This window comes from Emydura macquarii, unplaced genomic scaffold, assembly GCF_026122565.2.
Source record: "Emydura macquarii macquarii isolate MOO-44397 ecotype Brisbane River unplaced genomic scaffold, CSIRO-AGI_Emac_v2 contig_3287, whole genome shotgun sequence".
Lineage (NCBI taxonomy): Eukaryota > Metazoa > Chordata > Testudines > Chelidae > Emydura > Emydura macquarii.
The window spans coordinates 2,364,730-2,386,823 of NW_027133424.1; the positions used below are offsets into that span (position 1 = coordinate 2,364,730).

The 22,094-nt window shown below is 47.9% G+C and overlaps 1 protein-coding gene across 1 annotated transcript in view; it reads right to left on the minus strand.

The window, feature by feature from the left end:
* RALGPS2 (Ral GEF with PH domain and SH3 binding motif 2) overlaps nt 1–8,289 on the minus strand; it is a 304,700-nt gene extending 296,411 nt beyond the window's left edge. The window contains exon 1 of the mRNA XM_067532587.1: nt 8,239–8,289. The gene's annotated coding sequence lies outside the window, so the exon portion shown is untranslated. The remainder of the gene's footprint in view (nt 1–8,238) is intronic.
* Between the last annotated feature and the right edge of the window lie 13,805 nt (nt 8,290–22,094).

Sequence of the window (22,094 nt, forward strand, 5' to 3'; positions counted from 1 at the left end):
GGTTCTCGCTGTCCTTTGAAAATACTCAAGGATAAGCCGCGATGTATTTGTGATGCTCACAATAATAGTGCAAAGTTGAGCTGGCTCCATGTCTCCGCAGCAATGGCGAGCATGCGGCATAAACAAACGGCGTGAAAACCGGTTTCCTGTTTGTTTGGGGCAAAAAGGGAGGGGGAAGGAGTGTTGCATCATGGGACAATGAAACTCATCCCAACAGCCCCCACGACTAGTTGCACTGTGGGATAGCAACCCATAGTCCACTGCTTTGAATGTCGACACAAGGGTGGCGAGTGTGGATGCACGAGCCCAGTGCAAAGAGTGTGGTGTGGATACGCTCCAGCAACTTCTAAAAAGCGGCAGGTGAAAGTTGATTTTAAGTAAGTCGACTTCACTCTGCAGTGTAGACATAGCCTTAACCTGAAATGAAACACTAACGTACAAACCCTCCCCCCGACCCCTGAAACATGCTTCTAGATAAAACTACCACAGTTATATACATTAATACAAAGGTGGGGCTGTCAGGGCTGTACTATCGTTTGCAGAAAGTTAATTTAAAAGGTAATATTAAAATCTTCCTTTCTCTGAGGAGCTCCCCAGTCTGGAATATGGACTGCACCAAACAGCACCTCCAATAGGCTTACTGAAACAAGATGATTTGAGGACCTGGATATTTTTGTGATTTAATAGGAGAGCCTAAAAGCTTATAATTGAAATGCAAATATAATTTTAACTATGGAGTGGCAACTAATGCGCCATAATTAGGAAGGGTATAAAGGACAATACAGAAAATACTACACTGCCATTAATGGTATGTCGTCACCTTAAATACTGTTTTGAATTTTGGTTTTCTTATCTCAAAGGATATAGCAGAAATAGAAGAGAATCAGAAGAGGGCAACCAGAAGGATCTCAGGCATAAGGGGACAAGAGCAGGCTTCCAAACAAGGAGAAATTTAAAAAAAAAAAAAAAAGTTGTTTATTGGACAGGAGAGGAATAATAGGAGATACTAATAAATAATACATTCCATTATTATCCAGTAGCACCTAGAGGCCAACCAGGTCAGAGTCCCATTGTATTAAGTAATGTACAAACATGAAAAATGATAGTTCCTGCTCCAAAGAGCTAAAGATATAAAAATATTGAATGATATATCATAGAGGAATCCAGTGAAACAAACACATAATATGCAAAAAAGAGAGTACTTGATGAATGCACTTGGTGAAAAACAAGGTTACTTACCAGTAACTGTTGTTCTTCGAGATGCGTTGCTCATATCCATTCCAATATAGGTGTGTGCGTGCCCCGTGCACAGATTCCCGGAACTTTTTTCCCTTAGCAAGCCCCGTAGGGTCGGCTCAGGCGCCCCCCGGAGTGCCGCGCTCATGCCGCAGTACACAGGGTGCTGCCAACCCCGCGGGCCCTCAGTCTCTTCTTTCTGCCGATTCCGACAGTGGGGACGGAGGGTGGGTGTGGAATGGATATGAGCAACACATCTCAAAGAACAACAGTTACTGGTAAGTAACCTTGTTTTCTCTCTTCAAGTGATTGCTCATATCCATTCCAATATAGGTGATTAAATAGCCATACCTTGGAGGTGGGTGGGAGTCAGCGTTGAGCTGCTGTTGCCAGCACAGCCCTGCCGAAGCCCGCATCCTCGCTCACCTGCTGCACGATGGCGTAGTGGGACGTGAAGGTGTGGACCGACGACCAGGTCGCTGCTCTGCAGATGTCCTGCAGTGGCACTCGTTCCAGGAAGGCCGCGGATGAGGCCTGAGCTCTGGTTGAGTGCGCTGTCACAGGTCCTAGAAGCGGCACCTTCGCCCGCTCGTAGCAGGTTTTAATACAGGCGGTGATCCAGGTGGAGATGCGTTGGGTGGAGACAGGTGAGTCTTTCATCCGGTCCGCCACTGCCACGAACAGCTGTGTTGACCTCCAGAACGGCCTGGTCCGCTTGATGTAGAAGGCCAAGGTTCATCTGACGTCCAGCGAGTGCCATCTCTGCTCCTCCTCCGAACCGTGTGGTTTAGGAAAGAACACGGGGAGAAGATATCCTGGTTATAGTGAAACTGAGACACCACCTTAGGCAGGAACGCCGGGTGGGGCCTCAGTCGGACTGTATCTTTATAGAAGACCATGTAGGGGGGCTCTGAGGTCAATGCTCTTATCTCGGAGACCCTCCTAGCCAATGTAATGGCCACCAGGAAGGCTACCTTCCAAGAGAGGACGAGCAGCGGGCATGTAGCCATAGGCTCAAAGAGGGGTCCTGTTAACATGGTGAGAACCAGGTTCAAATCCCAGGGAGGCACCAGGTCACGGACCTGCGGGTATAGCCTCTTCACCCCTTTGAGGAACCTGACTGACATGGGGTGGGAGAACAGGGATCGTCCTTCCATTGGCTGGTGGAAGGCCGAGATAGCCGCCAGGTGCACCTTCAGGGAAGCCAGTGCTAGACCCTGGAGCTTAAGGTGGAGCAGATACTCCAAAATCGCCTGTATGGGCAAACCGCTCGGTGGGATACCCCGGGACTCCGACCAACAGGTAAAACGCTTCCACTTGGCCCGGTACACCACCTGAGTGGAAGGTTTTCTGCTGCCCAGCAGGACCAGTATGGAGCAGGCTCTCTCTCCCTCCGTCAGCCACGGAGTCTCCATGCCGTCAGGTGGAGGGAGTCCAGGTCTAGGTGCAGCAGGCGACCCTGGTCGTGGGAGAGCAGGTCGTAGCGCCTCAGGAGCGGGAGCGGTGGATCGATGGACAGGTCAAGCAGCATGCTGTACCAGTGCTGCCGCAGCCAAGCTGGCGCAATCAGTATCATGTCCGCTCTGTCCCTCTTGATTTTCAAGAGGACCTTGGGTAGGAGCGGGATGGGGGGAAATGCATACGTGAGGGTCCCCGTCCAGTCTAGAAGGAATGCATCGGAGAGGGAGCCCGGCTCGCGACCTTGGAGCGAGCAGAACCTCGGGCACTTCCTGTTCCAGGATGACGCGAACTGGTCCAGTTGGGGAACCCCCCACTTCTGGAAAATGGAAGTCACCGCCTCCGGGTGCAGTGACCAGTCATGGCGGGGTAAGAACGACCTGCTGAGGTGGTCCGCCTTGTTGTTCCTGACCCTGGGGAGGTGAGAGGCAGAGATGTGGAAGTTGTGCCTCACAGCAAAGTCCCAAAGTCGAGTAGCCTCCTGGCACAGAGCCGAGGAGCGCGCTCCCCCCCCTTGCCTGTTCATATAGAACATGGCCGCCGTATTGTCCGTGAGGACCTGAACCATCCTGCTCTTCAGGAACCTGAGGAAGACCTTGCAGGCCAAGCGGACTGCCCTGAGCTCCCTGACATTGATATGGAGAGCTCTTTCGTCCGGTGACCAGAGCCCCTGGGTACTCAGGTCTTTGCTGATGTGGGCCCCCCATTCCACGTCTGAGGCATCCGTTATCAGAGTCACTGAAGGAGCCAAGTCTCTGAAGGGGACACCCCTCAGAACCTCCCCCGGGTTCCTCCACCAGTCCAGGGAGGACAGTACCTGGGTGGGAACCGTGACCACCCTGTTTAGTGAATGTCTGGCTGGTACATACACCGAGGCCAACCACCCTTGGAAAGGCCTGAGCTTGAGGTGAGCCAGCCTCAGCACATACGTGCATGCCGCCGTATGTCCCAACAGCTGAAGGCAGTACCTGGTTGTTGTCGTAGGGGACCTGTGTAAAACAGCGATTATGGCGGCCATGGTCTCGAATCAAGGCTGTGGGAGGAAGGCTCTGGCCTGGGTGGTATCCAGGGTAGCCCCTATGAACTCTATGTGCTGCACCGGGGTGAGCGTGGACTTCTGCTTGTTGATGAGCAACCCCAGTCTGGTGCATGTTGTGCAGGTGAGTGCTAGGCTGTTCCTCACGTGGGCCCTGGACCTGCCCCGGATCAGCCAGTCATCCAGGTATGGGAAGATCTGGACCCCCTTGCGGCGGAGATGGGCCGCCACCACCGCCATACACTTTGTAAAGACCCTAGGGGCTGACGAGAGGCCAAAGGGCAGGGCCGAGAACTGGTAGTGGCAGCCAGCTACCATGAACCTGAGGAACCTTCTGTTACCGGGGAAGATAATAACATGGAAATATGCATCTTTGAGGTCAAGGACAGCATACCAGTCCCCTGGATCTAGAGTGGGAATGATGGAGGCTAGGGAAACCATGTGAAACCTGATGCGTCTGATGAACCTGTTCAGACGGCGGAGGTCTAATATAGGCCTCAGGACCCCCTTGGCCTTGGGGATGAGGAAGTATCGTGAGTAAAATCCCCTTCCCCTTTCCTGTGGAGGAACCTCTTCCACAGCTCCGAGCAGGAGGAGGGAGTTGACCTCCTATATGAGGAGTTTCTCGTGAGAGGGGTAGGGAGGAATCGGGGGGAAGGCCATGAGCTGGATGGCATAGCCCCTGAGTACTACGCCGAGGACCCAGTGGTCCGTGGTGATGGTTTCCCATTTGGCATAGTAGGGCCGGAGCCTGTGGGCAAAGGGCCGTGAGAGATCCAGGGGCAAGGAAGGAGTGCCACCCTCGTGCGCACCATCAAAACCTTTTATTTCCGTTGTTGCCCTTGTTGGGGCCCCGCCGAGGACCCCGGGCAGTCACAGCAATTGGCCGCCTGGTAGTGATCCCAACCCCTCCTGGGTTGAGCGGGTCTGGGGGCTGGCCTGGGTGGAGGTGGTGGCTGCCTCTGGGCCTGAGGCCAAGATTGGCGTCTCGCAGCCTGCGGGGTGTAGAGCCCTAGGGACCTTAGGGTGTCTCGCGAGTCTTTCAGGGCATGGAGCTTCTCATCTGTTTTATCTGAGAAGAGTCCAGCCCCATCGAACGGGAGATCCTGTATGGCTTGCTGGACCTCCTGGGACAAGCCTGAGGACTGCAGCCAGGAGCAGCGGCACATGACGGTGGCCGAAGCCATCACCCTGCTGGCGACATCCGCCACATCACTGGCTGACTATAATGCCGCGTTTGCCACTACCGCTCCTTCCTGGGTCACAGTGGCAAAGTCCACGGCCTGGTCTGGTGGCAACACCGACTGGAACCTCTGCAGCGAGGACCACAGGTTGAGGTTATACCTCCCAAGGAGCGCCTAGTGGATAGCGACGCGTAGCTGCAGTGCCACGGTGGAGTATACCTTATGGCCAAAGAGGTACAGCTTTTTACTGTCTTTATCTTTAGGGGTGTTGCCCTGGCCGCCCTGCCAGTCGCGCTGGTTGACAGCGTCCACAACTAGTGTCCCCGGGGCAGGGTGAGTGTATAGGAAGTCAAATCCTTCTTTAGGGACATAGTACTTCCTTTCTGCAGCCTTGGAGGTGGGAGCCACAGAAGAGGGGGTCTGCCAGAGGGCTTTTGCAAGCTTCATGACCCTCTCGTGCACCGGCAGGGCGACGCATGATGGCCCTGCCAACCCAGATGACCCAAAGAGGGGGTCCTCCTCCTCTGACATTTTTTTAAGGTCCATGTTCAGATTGCCCCCCACTCGCTTTAGCAGGTCCTGGTGGGCCCGGAAGTCAAAGAGGGAGGCCTTACAATCCCTGGCCGCCGCCTCATCTGGGGAGGAGGAGGAGGACTGTGGGAGGGGCCCCGTGGAGGAACCCTCCTCAGGGTCTGAACCCTCATCAGAGGGGTGACCTTGGTCCGGTTGACCCAGAGGCAGGGGTGCTGGCTGGGCCACCGAAGAGTGAATGGACATGGTGCCCTGGCCCATCTGGATACCCCACGGCCCCCAGTACGGCCACTGCCAGGGACCTTGGGGCCACGCTGGTGCCTGCATAGGTGACTGCAGTGTGTCTGGCTAGCGTGCCTGGGATCCGGAGCCACTAGACTGATGTTTGCGGCCCTGGGGTGGTGAGCAGCCCCGAGATGACAATGATGAGGAGTGCCGGTGCCGACGTCTCCAGTGCCGTTGGGGGGACGAGCTGCTGGAGGAGCTGGATATACATCTCCTCCTGCGCCTCGACCTCTTGCAGCGACGCTTCCCACCTCGGGATTGGGAGCGATGACGGCTATGTCTCCGTGAAGCCGAGCGAGAGCGTGATCGACTCCACGGTGCCGAGACGATCGGTGCCAAGACGATCGGTGCCAAGGCAGGCGGTGCCGGAGCGGGCGGTGCCGGAGCAGTTGATGCAGAGATGGGGCACCGTCACTCGCGTCGGAGGCGGGGACCGCTCTGGGCTGTGCACCGGGGTTAGGGATCAGTGCTGAGCGAGGCTCTGTATCGAGGTACCGGAGCCGGAGCTATGACCCCCGCACGAGGTGGACCTGGAACAGCGTCACCTCGCGCGTTTGCCTCTTGACCGCCCTCGGTGCAGCGGTGTCGAGGAGCTCGACGACTCAGAGTCGGAGCTAGGAGGGGAGCCCACACTCTCAACCCTCCTCGACCATCTGGGGGGAGACCTTGACTCCTGTCTCCTCCACCCACCGGGGCAACCCAGCTCGGGTTTACCTCAAGATGCCGGTCCCGGAACCCTCGCCGAGGGGGGGACGGAGGCGTGGGCAGGCCCATGAGGGTGCATGCCGCCGCAAAAGCCTCCGGCGTCGATGGCCCTTGCAGGGGCGCTCCCCCACCCCCAGGAGTCGGGGGAGGCTCCCTGCGAGGAGATGCCGGTGCTGGAGTAACCTCCACGGCACGTGGCTGGGGCATCTCCTGTGTCACTCCCTGCTGTACTGGTTGCAGGGAGGAGTCCATGCGTGCGGCTTCGGGCCGCTTCTTTTTCTTCGGCACCGCAGACTTCGGTGCTGGTGCCGTCGGAGCACTCCGCACCGAGGAGACGCTCGGTGCCGCCAGCGATCGCAATGGCTCGGAGTCCGGGCGGAGCGCGGACTCCATCAGGATAGCCTTCGGCCGGGTGTCCCGCTCTTTTTGGGTGTGCAGCTTGAAGGCTTTGCAGATTTTACATTTTTCTCTTCTGTGCTGCTCTCCGAGGCATCGGAGGCAGCAATCATGAGGATCACTCACAGGGAAGACTTTTGCACACACGGTGCAGGCTTTGAAGCCGGTGGAGCCAGGCATGGCTCTAATGTAGCCCCTAAGGGCACTATCTACTCTCTAGCTTATCTACTATCACTGTAAACTATCAACAATCAACTAACAAAGAAACGCACTAGAATGCGAAGGGATGCTACTTGCGATATGCAAGAGGCAGACGTTCCAGGAACTGTCACAGGCAGAGAGAAGGAACTGAGGGCCCGCGGGGTCAGCAGCGCCCTGTGTACCGCAGCATGAGCGCGGCACTCTGGGGGGTGCCTGAGCGACCCTACGGGGCTTGCTAAGGGAAAAATGTTCCGGGAATCTGTGCACGGGGCGCACACACACCTATATTGGAATGGATATGAGCAATCACTCGAAGACAGAAGCAAAAGTTTGAATGCAAAGCTTTTTCCCCCCCACACACAGTGTATGCAACACCTCTGGAACCACCTGCTGCAGCAGATAAAGTTTAGTAAATGAGACAATTTTCTGAGTAAGATTTTAAAAAGGTATTAGACATATATGGATAACAACAGTATCTGCACAGTGACAGGGATAACAACAACAAAAGTTAGCAACCCTTGGTTCACATAATAAAACTGATAACTGGTTAGAGTTAAAAAGAAACTTCTTTACTTAATATATTTTTATACAATTGTTCAGGTGCATTATGGCAATGCTTTACCTTGTCCTGTTTTAGGCTGTTGTCAGAGACAAGTTACTGGTCTAGATGGACCATTGATTTGCTCTGGTATGAAAGTTCCTAATTTCTTTTTTGGTTCCAAACTGTTTATAATAATTTAAAAACTAATACTTACTATACCAATATTACTTTGGGGCATCATACATGCAGTAGCTTTGAGCCAATGGGTAACTGAAAGACAGACCCAGAAACATTTGCCTTATGTAATAAATTCATTCATGTATGCATGCTTTCTCAGACTGTTCTTAAATGGCTTTAAGGCAGCCAAAAAGATCCTCTATTTTCTTTGTACCCCAGTCTCCTCTAATCCCATTTGGGTTCTGTGCTTATGACATGGATCCATACAGGCATTTTCCTTCAAGATATTTCTATTCTGAATTAATCTGTTTCCCACAGTGGTTTCTTTTCATTCTTTTATACAACAGAAGACTTGTAATTTAAATCAATGCTGCGTATAAAGCCATGTAAAAATGCAGCAGTTTGCATGAATGCTTTAAGACACAGAAGGCTTTGAATAGATTGGTAGATATTAAGTAATCTAACAAGAGTAGTAGTACAGTACTTACCTGGCAACAGCAGAAGAATGCAAGGAAGACACCAAGACTTACTCAGGCTACTGACCCATAAGTATGTGAATAAAAATACCAGCATGGAAAAAGATGAGCAACACTGCAAAACAGCAACATGCAAAACAGCCCCAAGAGATGTCTTAGAAAAGCTTCTACCTCCCCCCTCTGCCTTGCACTTGAAAAACATACAGAGAGAAGCATCAACAGGGATGCAAAAATATTTAAGAAAATACACAGGGCCAACTCATACCCCCAACATCCACACACATTATGTGCCCTCCAGACCCATGGATATTAGCAAGGGAAAAATTACTATTATCCCCTCTGCATTATCACCATCTAGGAATACAGGGAAACCCATTCTGCCAGGGAACCAGCAGAGGGACTGCCTGTAGGAGCCAAAGCTGGTGTAGATGCCCTGGCCTCCCACAAATCCCAGGGAACATGGTGGGGCTCTAATTTTTCTGCCAGTGGGGCAAACTTCCTAAGCCCATAAAGAAAGGCTTCCTTGAGTTCCCAAGAAGGTTGGATAGTGCTCCAGATGTAGCTGATCCCCCACTTTTATAGAGTAGATCTTTCAGCAAGCAAATCTCAATGACACAACCACAGTTTTTAATAAGGGAATATTTAATAAATCCCTTTTTCCATTTTCCACTAATATTAGTCCATATCCTCATCCTCCAATGGAAAAATCCATAAGCTGGAAAAAACATTCTGAGGTTCACTTTGCTGAGTTACTGATGATTCTTCTCTTCAGATGGAAGGGTCTACAGAGACTTGGGAAGGGACATAGCTCCTTGAGCTCTTTGGAGAAATCAGGCATTAGCTGCTTGTATCTTGCATCATTCCCACAGAGTGTCACCTGCTCCCTGTCTCACTTCAGCTCACTCACCTGGCAGTGCTGCTCACTGAGAAACCATGCTGTCATTGGCTCCCTCTGACATAGCTGTGCTCTAATGCCCCATCCCACTCACACACAAAGGAGGTAAAAGCCATAGAGGTGGAGGACATGCTGCACTGAGCACCATTAGCTGCTGTGTAGATTACTAGGAACCCATTGCAACCTAGTATTTTCCAGACAGTAAACAGAGTTTCTGCTCCCGAGCTCTCCCTCCTCATTCCCCATCCTCCAATACCTTTCTAAATTCTGCAGAACCTCAGGTATGCTCTATTCATAAAGAAGGGCTTGCAGAGACTCCTTTCTTTCTGCTCAGTTGAGGAAAGAATCTATGCTAGGAAGGTCAAAGGAGTTTGGTACAGAATTCCTTTTGAATTTTAATTGGATTTGGGAGCCTAACTCACTAAGCTTTTTGAAAACCTCAACCTTAGGCTATGTCTACATGAGAAATGCTACAGCAGCACAGTTGTGGTGCTGAAGCTACGCACCAGTAGTAATTCACTGTAGGCATTAGGGGCTTGTGTACACTTGAAATGGTACAGTGGCATAGCTGCAGCCACATCGCTGTAACACTTCAGTTTAGACACTACCTACACCGATGGGAGGGGTTCTCTTGTCACTGTAGGTAATCCACCTCCCTCAGAGGCCATAGCTAAGTGCTGCCTACACCAAGGGCTAGGGCGATCATACCCCTGAGCGACATAGCTATGCCAATGTAAATTTTTAGTGTAGACCAGGCCTTAGGCTATGTCATTACTAGAAATGCTGTAGCAGCACAGCTGCAGCACTTCATGCACCACTGTAGCACTTCACTGTAGACACTCACTACAGTGATAGGAGAGGTACTCCCATTGCTGTACTTAATCCACCTCCCCAAGTTGGGGTAGATAGATACTTCGAATTCTTCCATCAACCTAGTGCTATCTACACCAGGATATAGGTCAGCTTAATTACATCGCTCAGGTGAAGGGGATTTTTCACACACCTGAGCAACATAGCAGGGTTGATCTAACTTTTATGTAGACCTGGCCTATAGACACTGGAGCATTTTATAATCAAAAGAAAGCACTTCAAGGAAAGAATAGTTACTTACCTTGTTAACTATTGTTCCTCGAGATGTGTTGCTCATGTCCATTCTGAATTAGATGTGTGTGCACCACATACACCAGTGCTGGAAATTTTTCCCCTAGTGGTACCCATAGGGCTGGCTCTAGCACCCCCTGCAGCGGCGCGCATATGTGCTCGTATATAAGGCGCTGCCGGCCCCCCTTCCCTCTCAGTTCCTTCTTGCCAGAGCTCTGAAAGAGGGGAAGGAAGGTGGGTTGTGGAATGGACATGAGCAACACATCTTGAAGAACAAAAGATATGAGGTAAGTAACCGTTCTTTCTTCCTCGAGTGCTTGTTCATGTCCATTCTGAATTAGGTGACTTACCAGCAGTGCCTCTGGAGGCGGGCAGGAGTTCATGGACATGAAAATTGTAACACCGCTCTGCCAAACCCAGCATAGTCCCAAGCTTGTTATGTGATGGCATAGTGGGATGCGAAGGTATGTACTGACGACAATGTAGAGGCTCTGCAGATGTCCTGTATGGAGGCCTTGTGGAGTGGGCTGACAGGGATGCTGGGTGTGTGACCCCAGCCTACTCAGAGCAGGCTTGAATGCAGGCCATGATCCAAGAAAAGATTCGCTGGGCAGACACAGGACAGCCTTTCATTTAGTCAGTGATTGCAACGAAAACCTGCGTGGAGTGGCGGAAAGGCATGGTCCTGTCGATGTGGAAGGCTAGAGCTCTCCTGACATCGAGAGAATGGAGGTGCCTCTCTTCATTGGAGCTGTGAGGCTTGGGATAGAATACTGGCAGAAAAAATGTCCTGGTTGATATGGAAGTGGGAAACAACCTTCAGCAGGAACGCAGGATGAGGACGAAGTTGGACCATGTCCTTAAAAAATATTGTGTATGGAGGCTCTAAGATTAAGGCTTTAATCTCTGAGATCCTCCTTGCAGAGGTGATCACCACCAGAAATGCTACCTTCCAAGACAGGTGCATGAGGGAGCAGGAAGCCAGTGGCTCAAATGGCAGTGCAGTAAGCCAGGAGGTCCCACTGGGGAACCAGGTGCCGCAGTGGAGGAAAAAGCCTCTCTAGACCCCTGAGGTATCTGGTTGCCATTTCATGGGAAAAAATTGTTCTGCCCTGTATCAGTGAATGAAAGGCTGATATCGCAGCTAGGTGTACCTTGATGGACGAGAAGGCTAAACCTTCCTGCTTTAGGTAAAGCAGATAGTCCAGGATCACCTGTATACGTGATTTCATCAGCAAGACATTTTGGCAACCTGGCCAGCAGATGAAACACTTCCACTTAGCCAGATAGGACACCCTGGTGGAAGGTTTCCTGCTTTCCAGTAGGATTCTCTGAACTTGGGCCAAGCAGTAACACTCCTCACTCAGCCACAAAGCATCCACGCTGTCAGATGCAGGGAGGCCAGGTCCAGATGGAGCAGTCGACCCTAGTACTGGGACAGGAGGTCTGGCCGTAACGGGAGTGACCAAGGGCAGGCCACCGATAGCTCCAACAGCATCCTGAACCAATGCTGTCGACGCCATGCAAGGGCCACCAGGATGATCCGTGCTTTGTTCCTCTTGATTTTCACGAGGACTCTATGTATGAGAGATATTGGGGAAAAAGCATACATGAGACCACTCAACCATGGCTGGAGAAAAGCATCAATCAAGGAGGCATCCCCTGGCCCTAAGAGGGAGCAGAATTGATCACATTTTCTGTTCCCCCTGGTCGCGAAGAGGTCCACTCAGAAAGTTCCCCATCTTTGGAAGATGTGGTCGGCTACCTCCGGGTGCAGTGACCATTTGTGGTGAGAGCAAAAGGGTCTGCTCAGATGATCTGCTAACACATTTTTTATTCCAAGAACATGAGTCGCCTCCAGTTGAATGTTGTGGCTCATGCAAAGATCATAGAATCATAGAGTTGGAAGGGACCTCAGGAGGTCACCTAGTCCAACCCCCTGCTCAGAGCAAGACTAACCCCAGCTAAATAATCCCAGCGAGGGTTTTGTCAAGCCGCAGCTTAAAAACCTCTAAAGATGGAGATTCCACCACCTCCCTAGGTAACCCATCCAGTGCTTCACCACCCTCCTAGTGAAAAACTTTTTCCTAATGTCCAACCTAGACCTCCCGCCCTGCAACTTGAGACCGTTGCTCCTTGTTCTGTCATCTGCCACCACTGAGAACAGCCTAGCTCCATCCTCCCTGGAACCCCCTTTCAGGTAGTTAAAGGCTGCTATCAAATCCACCCCCCTCATTCTTCTCTTCTGCAGACTAAACAAGCCTAGTTCCTTCAGCCTCTCCTCATAAGTCTTGTGCTCCAGCCCCCTAATCATTTTTGTTGCCCTCCGCTGGACTCTCTCTAACTTCTCCACATCCTTGGTGTAGTGGGGGGGCCCAAAACTGGACACAATACTCCAAATGCGGCCTTACCAATGCCGAATAGAGGGGAATGATCACTTCCTGTGAACTGCTGGCAATATTCCTGCTAATGCAGTCCAATATGCTATTAGCCTTCTTGGCAACCAGGGCACACTGCTGACTCATATCCAGCTTCTTATCCACTGTTACCCCCAGGTCCCCAAGCGTAAAGCTTCCCAACAAAGGGCTGAGGACCTGGCTCCCCCTTGCCTGTTGATGTAGTACATTGCAGCTGTGTTGTCCGTGAGAACCCGCACGACTTTGTTGGACAGGTATGGCAAGAACACTTTGCAGGCCAGACAAGTCACTTTGAGTTCTCTGACCTTGATGTGAAGAACTCGTCCTTGATCCAGAGGCCCTGAGTCCATAGATCACCAAGGTGGGCTCCCAAGCCTAAATCCGAGGCATCTGAGACCAGTGATGGCGTCGGTCTTGGGGTCACGAAAGGCACTCTCAACAGTATGGTGCTGCGGTTTCATCCACCACAACAGAGAGGTAAGTATGCAAGGAGGAATCGTGAGTATTCTGTCCAGGGAGTGTACTCTGTCCAGGGAGTGTCTGGATGGAGAGTATACCGTTACCAGCTGCATCTACACCGGTCAGAGTCGCAGCCTGGCATATCGGACCACGTAAGTACAAGCCAGCATGCAGTCCAGGAGGCTGAGACATAAACCTTGCCATGATGAGGGGGTGGGTCAACAGTTGGGCTGTAAGCACCGACATTTCTAGGAACCTGGCCTTGGGCAGGAAAGCTCTGGCTTGTGTAGAGTCTAACACTGCTCCTATGAACTCTTTCCTTTGAACAGGTGTAAGTGTTAATTTCTATTTATTTATTAGCAGGCCCAGCCACCGACAGGTGTCCCTTACGATCTCGATACCATGTTGGACTTGTGCTCTTGACCAACCCCAGATTAGCCAGTCGTCCAGGTAAAGAAAAAAACTTGTACACCTTTGCACCTGAGGTGGGCCGCCACTACCACCACGCACTTGGTGAATACATGCGGTGCAGGGGAAAGACCAAATGGAAGGACTGCAAATTGCTAGCGTTGTATGCCCACTATGAATTACAGGAACCTCCTGTGGCCCAGGAAGATAGAGATGTGAAAATAGGCGTCCCTCAGATCGAGGGTGGCATACTAGTCACCCTGCTCCAGAGAAGAGATGATGGCTGCCAGGATGACCATACAAAACTTCAATTTCTTGAGGAACTTGTTGAGGGCACGCAGGTCCAAGATAGGTCTTAGCCCCCCCTTTTGTCTTCAAGATCAGAAAGTACCAGGAGTAGAAAACTCTTTGCCTCAGTCCTTGAGGAACCTCTTCCACTACCCCCACCTGCAAGAGGGCTTGTATCTCTTGTGCAAGGAGTTGCTCGTGAGAGGGGTCTCTGAAGAGGAATGGGGAGGGAGGGTGGGAAGGCGGGAGTGAAATAAACTAAAGGGTGTAGCCAGTGGCCACCGTACTTAGTACCCAGCGGTCTGACGTTATGGCCATCGAAGCTGGGAGGAAAGAGGCAAGATGGGAAAATAAATGGGAATCTGGATCTCAAGTATTGTCTGGTAAATTGCCCCTGGGCGCACCGTCAAAAGCTTTGCTTTCCCACCTAGGGATGATGACTCAGGCCCGACTGCGGGACAAAGGCTGATAATTTGCCCCAGCGGCACTTATAGCCTCTATTTCTTTTCTTTTAGGGCTTCCCTTGGGATTGGCCCCTGAAGCGCTGATGCTGAGAAGGCCTGAAATGCCTCCTTGATGAGGATGGGGTGTAAAGATCCAATGAGCATAGCATTTCCCTAAATCCTTTAAGCCATGCAGCCTGGAGTCTGTCTGATCAGCAAACCGGGCTGAGCTGTCAAAGGGCAGGTCCTGAATGGACTGTTGGGCCTCTGCAGAAAGACCAGACAATTGGAGCCAATACACTCTCTTCATTGACACCGTGGAGGCAATTGACCATGCAGAATCTGCTGCATCCGATGCCGCTTGTAGGGAGACTCTAGCCATTATCTTCTCTTCCTCCAGGATTGCCTCAAACTCCTGCTTGGAGGACTGTGGGAAGGAGGCAGTAAAATTTCTCCAGAGATTCCAGATGTTGAAGTGGTACTGTCCCACCAATGCTTCTTGGCTGGATACCCTCAGTTGCAGGCTCGCTGTCGAATGAACCTTGTGACTGAATAAATCTAATTTCTTGGCCTCTTTATTTTTTAGAGTTGTCACACTCATAAGCAGCCACGACCACCAGCGATCCTGGGGCAGGGTGTGTGTAGAGAGATCTCAAACCCCTTAACGGACACATAGTATTTCTTCTCCGCCCATTTAGACATAGGGGGCAGAGAGGCTGAGGTCTGCAATAGAGTCTTGGCTAGGTTCACTACCTCTTCATGCACTGGGAGGGCCACTCTGGAACAAGCTGTGGATGCCAGGATGCTAAAGAGTTCATCCACTGGCTCTTTGAGTTCCTTTATTTTGAGACTCAGATTAGCTACCACACATTTTAGCAGTTCCTGATGCGCCCTGCAATCATCTAGTGGGGCAGCATGGAAGGGGCCTGATACCACCTCGTCCAGCGAGAAGGAATAGGAGGCTGGTAACTGTGGAGGGGCTGGGTCTTCTTCCCTAGTCAGGTTGGTCACCGATGGGCTGACCGAGGGCGACTCCTCCTGGTCTGAGCCGACATCCAAATTTTGTGCTGTGGTCGTGCCCCTTGAAGATTGCACTACTGAGGCTCCCTCAGACGAGAGAGTGTGAGGCACTGCGGGTTGAGGGAACCCCCATGGATTCCAAAATTGCCAAGGGCTGGTCCACTGACCCTGTGGCCACACACCCATCTGTGGCAGCTTCAGCTGTAAAAGCCCCTAGGGAATTTCCAAAATGCAGCAGTCCTCCAGCCATGCTCCTTTTCTTTGCTCACATTTCCCTATATTGGAGTGAAAAGTGGGGTGACACAGAGCTGACTACACCCGTTTTGTGCCATCTGGAGATCTTCCTACACCATTATATAACCTGACATGTGGCCTTAGCAGAGGACAGGATCTGGCCCTCAGGACTCCACATAGATCCCAGAGCCTGGGTTTGTTATTTTAGTGTGACCAAAAGGAAATAGAAATTGTATATATGTTTCAGCTCTTGTTCTGAGAGGCTGCTCATTTTCTGAGATTTCCCAAAGTGGTCTCAGATCCACGAAAAGTGAGTTCAAATGGATCCATTCATATCCCAGGGAATCCATAGTTGGGACTAAATTTACGGCTCATTTTATGGAGGGTGGGAAATGATTTTAATCCTTTGTTCCACTACTGTGGGTTTTCCTGAGGGAAGGGATTACTTGGTTCTTGCTACAATTCCTTACAATACACACAAAAAGGTTAATAAAATATGTTAATAAAAATCTTCTTTATCTAACTGCTTAAATGTTTCTAAATTGTAATAAAATCTTCATTCAGTTCAGACTCAATACAGTTGAAATCTAACCTGGAGAGGAAGTTGACCACGTGTTAGGGCTCTGATCCTGATCCAGAAACAGACCTCCCTGCAGTTTTGTTTACTATTGCGTGCCCTTAAAATAATGGGAGGTTAGATTTGAGGTTCTGATATGGGATCATCTCTAGTTAGTAGTTGCAATGGATTTTGTATTGCATAATTTTTATTTGAATAACAAATTCAATGCTTTAAACTAAAGTTAGATAAACCAGAAGAAAAAAGCTGTGTTACATGTATAAACTCGCAAAAGAAAGATTAGGTCTGCAGATGCTGACTGATGTTATAAGATTTTTAACTGTCTGTTACTATTAACCCCTTCTAGACTATGTTAAATATGTGCAACTGCAATTAACATTATGAAGTGTCCAAAATGTCAAGAAATGTAAATATATTGATTCATATGAAAAGATTTTAATATACCATTTGTTTCTTATCTGCTGAATTTTCCAGTCTGTACTCCTGGGTAATTTTGCACCACTGCACAATGCAGAATTTGCACAGAATTAATGTTCTGCACAGAATTTCATTTTTCCCTGCAGAATTGGTGTTGTAGAGCTGCTGGCCACTACTAGGGGCCGCTGATCCCAGCAGAGCCTGGCTCTCCAGCTTGCAAATACAGGACACCACTGGGGGAAGAAGGGGGCAGTTCCTGGCAGCTGCAGTTCCCAGCACGTTATAAGGAAGGAGATAGTGTGCAGGAAACTCCATACAAGCTCAGGACCCAGCATCAGGCTGTTTCTCTCTCTGGATCCCTGTGCTCTGGGGAGTAGGAGTGCAAATGTCTGGGCTGGGGGGGTGGACACTCCATGGCTGGGCTCCAAGGTGTTGGACGTGTGGGTGTCTAAGACCGGAGGGGCAGTGTTTTCCCCCAAGATGTGCCCAGCTTGGATGTGTGACACACCCAGACTGAGGTGCCCAACAAAAGCCTAACAGAGAAACAGGAACTGGACTGTTGTAGGGGTTTCTTTAACTCTCTACTCCTGGGGGAATCTTTTTTGTTGTCCGTACTTGCTGGCAGGTATTTTGAAATAAATTACCAAAATAATTGAAACAGGTGAGATTATATTGTTATTTTGACAATATGTGCAGAATTTTAAAATATTGGGTGCAGAATATTAAAATTTTTGGTGCAGAATTTCCCCAAGAGCAAGTCTGATTACATCCCCTATTACTATTAGGCTAGCACAACAGCATTTCAGATAAGAATTGCATTATAGCATGAATTACATTTATGTAATCAACATAAATAATGTTTGTACAGCAAAATTAGCATTCATAAATGTGTAATGAAGTGAACAATTTCTTATTAACTTTAAGAAATTTTACAATTTAGATTGCATCCATAGCTGGTATTTTAGTTAAAGACAGTTTCCCTTAATAAAATGTAAACAAAACAAACCTTAACAGCAAAACACTACCTGATGAAATCCATGATAGATCCAAGGGTCATCTCAGTAGCAGAAGCCTCTGTTGCTGGTGTCTGCACACACTGTACAGTCAGGAACACAAGTTTGATTGATGTGGAGGCTATCAAAGACACATGAAATGAGGAATTTGATGATGTAGATTATCTTATTATGCAAAATCACTGATATTGTCAAGTGAATATTTCTTAAAGTTTTTATGTTTGTAGGAATTACAATTCATTTTTAATAAGCCTTTTAAAAACATACATCTAATGTTTTTTGTATACTACTAATTTATATCCATCTATCCACTTGCTCAGCTTTTGTGATATAAAGTGTTAAACTTCAGTGGAAAGTTAAAGTTGCCACATATGTCACAGGACACTGTGCAGTACCACACTTCCTGCTGTCTTTCTTAGATTCTCAGACATACAGAGATAAGAACTAATTGTTACAGGGAATAAGGCTGGGAACTTTGCAAAGAAAAGTGAATATTTCTCAAATGAAAGAGTTTAACAAGCAACGAGCATCCTTCTAATTAAAAATGCACATCAATCTATCAAAGCAGAATACAAAGGTAAACAAACAGGAGAGAACAAATTTACTTGCAATAAATGTAAAAGGAATCACAACACAATATGAAAGCATTCAGCACAAGGGTACAGTGTCATGCTTGCCAAAAGCAACCACTTTGCAAAACGGTGTTGCACTCAGTACAAATTGCAAAGAAATATAAAAGCAAAATATATTCATGAAACTAAAGCAAAAGGACAATGCTCTGTTGATACACAAACACGTTTCTTAGTTGGGTATCTTAAAACATTTACAAAATAAAACTTTACAAAAGATTGATTGGTGACAAAGGAAATAAATGAGCAAAAAATTAGTATGAAAACAGATATCAAAATGCAAAGTAATTACAAGTGTATACAAAAAAATTAGTAACTGATCAATGTTAAAATAAATTGTTTCAAATGAGCCCATGTGGCAAAGTTTCACTGATATATTTGTCAAAGAACAAATACCATTACACAGTATTTGTAACAGTGGAACACAAAGTACCATGTGTGCAGCCTGCAAAAGAAGATAATCAAGCCTGTATATAAACGGTCTATAAAACAGGATGCAAAAGATATTCTTATGGAATTTTACTAGGTGTTTTAGAGATTGGGATGTAATATGCTGTTCCCAGTGTATCACAAAAAATTAATGCAGCACACAAAGTCCCATTAACACTGAGAAATAAAGTAAAAGCTCAACTTTATTGGGTGCTGAAAATGTTACTGAGTGAATTTAGATACCAATTACCTGGGTTAACAGTATGTTCACAGTAATAAAATTAAACAAGAATTTTTAGAGATGCTGTTGAATAAGACCATCAAAAGTGAGTGCTGCCTCATGAGTACAGTTGAGGAGGTCATGTCTAGGCAGGGCCAGATTAAGGTTATGAGGGGCCTAAGGCTAATGGGAAGGAAGGGCCTCAGTATGAATTACATATTGCAAAAAGAAATTAGGAAGTCATCAAACATTTATTTACATACATATTTACATATTATTTATTTATGTAAAATTAACAAGTTTATTCTACTCTCACTACACTCAGTTTCTTCAAACAAACACACTTTTTCCCTACCTTTAGCTGTGGCAAAGTCATGAATGATGTCATCGTAATTCAGAGACCTGACTATTTTATTCTCAGGGGGTGTTGGGGAAACTTGTTAAAAGCTGAAGCGTCTTTATCTTTTGGCTTTCCCCTGGAATCCATCTTCTAAACAACACCAGAGACTGAGACTCTACCCACAGAGCGGGGAGGGCTAGTTTCAAGAGGCATCGCAACCAGCCTGTGTGGTAAGCTGAATATAGACTGACATATTAATCTTAGGTTAAGATGCGAGTTATTTTTTAGTTAATTGTGATTAACTCCTTGACTTATTAATAACCTGATTTAGATTCGCTTAAAATCTTGCTGTAGTCAATAAACTTATTTGTTTGTTTTATCTAAAACAGTGCATGTGGATTGAGTGTGTGCAGAGACCTCACTTAGAGTGACAGAGCTGGTGCATATCAATTTCTTTGATAAATTGACGGACAAGTGTAAATGAGCTTGCAAGGTGCAGTGTGCATCAGTGAACCCTGCAAGATGGCAGTTCCCGGGGTTGCATCTGGGACTGGGGGTGTTTGCTGGGAATCTATCCCATCAGTGGCTGGTCAGAGTGCTCCTTCACTAGGTGAGGGACCGATTACACGCAGGAGGCTGGGAATGGGCCGACCCAGGAGTGGGTGGTTCACACAGCAAAGCAGGGTAAGTTGGGGCCCAGGAATGAAGAATTGGGGTGACACAGCTACACACCAGTCCAGATTACAGGGGGGGAACGTCACACTGAAGTATATCACTCCAGACCTCACACAAAATACCAGTTACCAAAGTGCGCATTGCATCACTCAGGATCTTCACATCTTTTCTTGTTGCTCATTTTTGAGATTCATCATCTTTGATGCTCTCTAGTGCTTCAAGGAAGTTGGGGTATCCCAGAAGAACTGCACTCACAGCTTCAGCGTTGGCACTCCACCGTGTCCCTCAGAGTGATTTGGGCATTGGGCATCCCTTTGGTGGTGAATCTCTAAGAATCATCCAATGACTAGTTGATGCAGAGAAAAAATTATACATTTCTTAGACAAATCCATAAAAAGAAACTGCTTCAACACAACAATCCATGGCAGGCTGGCCAACAACATTGAGTGAGTGTGCAGCACATGGTATGAAATCAACCAAAGCATTGCATTCTTTTATCTTTGCCTGCATTCCTGAATATTTGCCACTCATATTACTTGCATTGTCTTAGCTTTGGCTATGACAAAAGCTGATGTCAATCCCATTTTCGGTGAGGAAATCAAGTAGGTACGAGGCAAGTTTCTCCCCTCTGTGGTTGGTGATGTTGAATGAAGGTCATAAAACGTTCAAGTGGGATGCTGGGTAGCACATAAATCAAGATGACAGTTAGCTGATTGACATGTGACACATCCGGTGTTGAGTCAATGGACACTGAAAAATATTCCGCATTTTTTATCTCATCCACAATGGTTGATAGCATCTTCTTTGCCAGCAGTGCAATGAATTAATCACAAATAGTCTTTGATAGATATGATGTACAGCCTTTTCCACAATTTGCATGTTCATTGATGTGCTGAGCTAAGGAAGGGTCGAACTTAGCAATTAGCTCTATAACATAAAGGTAATTACCATTGTTTTTCGATCCAACATCTGAGCCACAGAATGGCAGACCACACTCAGCAAGAAAAACTATGGTTTCAACTATGCATCTGAGAATGGTCTTCCAATAAGCACAAGCTTCAACAAACTGGCTTTCCATTTGGGTATCAATTCTGCCACTAATTTTCTTTTGGGGATGGTAGTTGCTAAATGACAATATATACTGTTCACTCATTGCATGATTGGTAATGTATGCAGTATTCTTCCAATTATTGAAGCCTTTGCAGAACATTCCCCACTCTTTGGTATCAGAAAACAGTACACTTTCTTCTTAGAAGGTGAATAGATGAGCCATTCTAGCTTGCCAATCTGTTTGTTAGGCTACACCTATTCGAACATTGATTTGGTCAGATAACGATTCTGATTGGTGTACTCTCGCTTTGTCAATGAAAAGTCAGCATCTAGATTCTGGCATTTCTGTGGGCCTTCTCAGTCCATTATGGAATAAGATCTTGAGAAGTCATCTCCCATTCACCTGGATCATTGGAGAAGGATATTTTTATATGACTATCACTGGGAAAGTCTTCAGATCAGGAGTGGGGTGAGACTGCAGTTAGAGTAGTCACAGGAGGCTATTATTTTTCATCAGGTGCAGCAGGTTCACTTGGGCTGTATTTGCCTGGACTTCAGACTTAATAGGAGGAAGAAACTTTAGGAAAGGAGTACCTTTCAGCACTACATCTTGTCTTTCCCGTCTTTCTTTGGCCTCCTTCAATTTCTGCCATCCTCCTTTCTTTGACATGGTTTCTATTGTCCACTGTAGGCCTACTGTGTACAAAGTTCAATATTTGTTGGGCCCACAAATACTTACTTAGCTCACAAAGACAAAATCACAGAATCACAACCACCATAAATTGAATTCACAATCTTGATGGATTAATTTGTACAAAGCAATATCTAATGAGACAAAAAAATTCTGAAGGCCCCGCCACCATCGCTCAGCTGTTATTCCAATATGGATTGAGGGCCTAAAAATAGGATGGGCTAAGGCTATAGCCTTATTAGCCTATGAGTTAATCCAGCCCTGTGTCTAGGCTTCAAAATACAAACTTCCCTTATGACCCACTCACTCAGTTCGCCTCCACTCATGACCTCTCCACTCCCAGTGCCGATCTTACATGTGTTTTAGAGCAAATGCAAGAATTATTGAGGGAAGGTGCAGAGTCATTTAGATCTGCCTACTCACACTGTTTATATATGAAGCTTCCATTCATTCATTGCTCTTATTCTTCCATCATCTTATTTAAAGAAGAAAAATTTACCTAAGTGGTGCCACTCTCAATCCCAGCCTTTTCTTGATAAGGGGACACTATGTGTGACCAAAC